At 43.4% G+C, this 2385-nt stretch overlaps 1 protein-coding gene across 1 annotated transcript in view; it reads left to right on the top strand.

Annotated features, from left to right (window-relative positions):
• ZNF805 (zinc finger protein 805) overlaps nucleotides 1–2385 on the top strand; it is a 23648-nt gene that overhangs the window by 3705 nt on the left and 17558 nt on the right. The gene's annotated exons all lie outside the window — the stretch shown is intronic.

The raw sequence follows: 2385 nt of genomic DNA, 5'->3' as shown, positions 1-2385 counted from the left end.
AATGGAAGTGGAGACTTAGGCGAGAAAAATGAAATGCAGTTTTTTTGAGACTTGGTTGTTAATTTGGGCTGTTAGTTTACAGACTCCATTTACCTGGGGCAAGGGGGATGTTTTTTCAGAGGGAAAGGGCCTTGAGTCCTTTCAAGTGTTTTGTGCATACACTGATTGCTTTCTGTGTCGTAAGGGTGAGCCGTGGCCATTTAACAGCTAAGGATGAATGGGGATGTGTTACTGTGCCAGTGTTTCAGACTTAACTTTTAAAAAATAAGCTGTTCTTCATGTACTTTGAAACACCTAACACTCAGTCTTTTCCTTTATCCAATCTCTTGTTTACTTAATTTCTTAAAATTGGGTAAAGTGAACCCTCTCTTGATTCTTACTGCAATAGATTTAGTAGTCCTAGTTCCTTTAATGTTTCATATAAATCTCAGGATGCAAAAAATTTAGCTTGCATTTTTACAGAAATTTATTGAAAGCTATAGATCAGCTTATTGGGAAGTGACAGGAAAAGAGTACAGGGGACGCCCCCATGTTCACTGCAGTCCTTCTGAATACTGCTTCACCACCTTGTTGATTGAACACAGAGGTTCTGTACATTTCCGTTACGGTCTGTATCTAGTAGGTTGGTTTAGGCTTTCTGAGTGACATTTATTAAATGACACTGATTCTCACCATCTTTAGCATACAGAGGATGAGCGAGGAGTATGTGTGTGTGAGTGATAATTCGGTATCCTGCAATAGACCTGAGCTCGTTATTTTAGCCATCTGGCATAGTCTTCAGGAATTTCTACACAGACATGTTATCTGCATGGAATGTTTCATTTCCTCCTTTCTGTCTGTACACCTGTTCCCTTTTCGTGTCTTACTGTGCCAGTGACATCTTCCATTGTGGTGGCAGTAAGGAAAGACATCCTTCACAGCTTCGTAACAGTGAGACAGACTTTTGGGTTTTCATTATAACAATGTTGTAAGGCTTTTCTCAGGCGTCTTCTTTCCATGTTCAGAAAGTGCCCCTCCCAGTTTGCCAAGATTTGTTTTATGGTGAACGAGTGTTGGGTTTTACAAGATGCTTTACCTCCATCTATGAATGTAATCATGTGATATTTTTTCCCTGCAACTCTTGCTTCCATTGGCTTTATTCTGAATATCATGCTGGTCTGGCGTTCTAGGTAGAATAGCCAGGCCATGGAGTGTAAATGTTCATTGGTACCAAATGTATTACAGCAGTCCCTGGTTGTATTTTGTTGAGAAAGTTGTCCTCTATAATTTCTTGATCGATGACGTATAATTCTAATTATTCTTTTGTTTCTTTTTAGCAACTATCGGGGTGCTAAGTGGATAGGAATTGTAGTTTAAGGCATTTGCTAACTTTCCAGTTTATATACTCATTTGCAGTATCCCTTCACTGTCTTTGATGGCAGCAGGATTTGAACGTATGCCATTTCGGTGCCGAGTTTGGAAATAGGTCAGCTCTCTTTGCCAGTCTTAGGCATTTATCAACTTCATTGATCATTAAAAAAACAGCACTTTACTGATGTTTCTCTGTACTTTCGTTTTTATTTCCCTGATTTTGTTCCTTTTTGTTCTGCTTTGCCTTGGGTATGTTTTGCTCTGTAAGCGTCGGTATGAGTTGTGATGAAGAGCTTTGTGTCAGCTTTTCTAGTGGGAGCGTCCTAAAGCGTGGCCTCACCACACCAAGCAGCTTTCTCCCACAGGCTTGCGGCTGGCCGGCTGGCCTGTCCAGGTGTCCTCACACAGCACGGGTGGGAATGCTCTCAACTGTGACTGTCGGGCCCTTTTCTTCAGTTCGGTCAGCTTCTGCTTCAGATGTGAGGTCATGCTGTCGGCTGCCCCCGCCCCAGCGTCCTGCGCAGTTGTCACATCAGACAGTGCCTCGGTGCTGTCATTTCCTTGCCTTGGAGGGACACCTAACCCAATGCTAACATGATGCATGCGTCTCGGCTAATGTTTGCATCATTCATTTCCTTCTTTACGGTTTTATCTTTTTGATTTTTTTTCCCCCTAAACATTGGATAAGTCTCCGTAGCAGCATCTATGCAGAGCAAACTCTTGAAACCATTCGGCTACTTCCTTCTAACTGTTTGGATTTGGAATCCATGTTAGTGCTTGCATGTATGCCTTGGCTTCCTAGGTCTTCCCTTGGGTGCCTCTTGTCTGGATTTTGCTCTTTGGGTTTTGGGTTTCCTTAGTTTCCTTCAGCACTTTCCAGAGTGGCCTTTGCGTATTTCTGCGGCTGTGTTGCGCGTTTGCCCTGTGCACCGCGCCGTCTCGACTTTGTTAGCACTTCAGTGTCTGGGAGCTGCGTCTCCACCGGACCCTTGGCACCCCTGTTTCTTCATAGACTTGTTCTGTGCTCCCACGCCC

This window comes from Condylura cristata, unplaced genomic scaffold (assembly GCF_000260355.1).
Source record: "Condylura cristata isolate star-nosed mole 26May11 unplaced genomic scaffold, ConCri1.0 scaffold00066, whole genome shotgun sequence".
Lineage (NCBI taxonomy): Eukaryota > Metazoa > Chordata > Mammalia > Eulipotyphla > Talpidae > Condylura > Condylura cristata.
The sequence above is the reverse complement of the archived record's forward strand: the minus strand, read 5'-3'. Positions and strand labels throughout refer to the sequence as shown.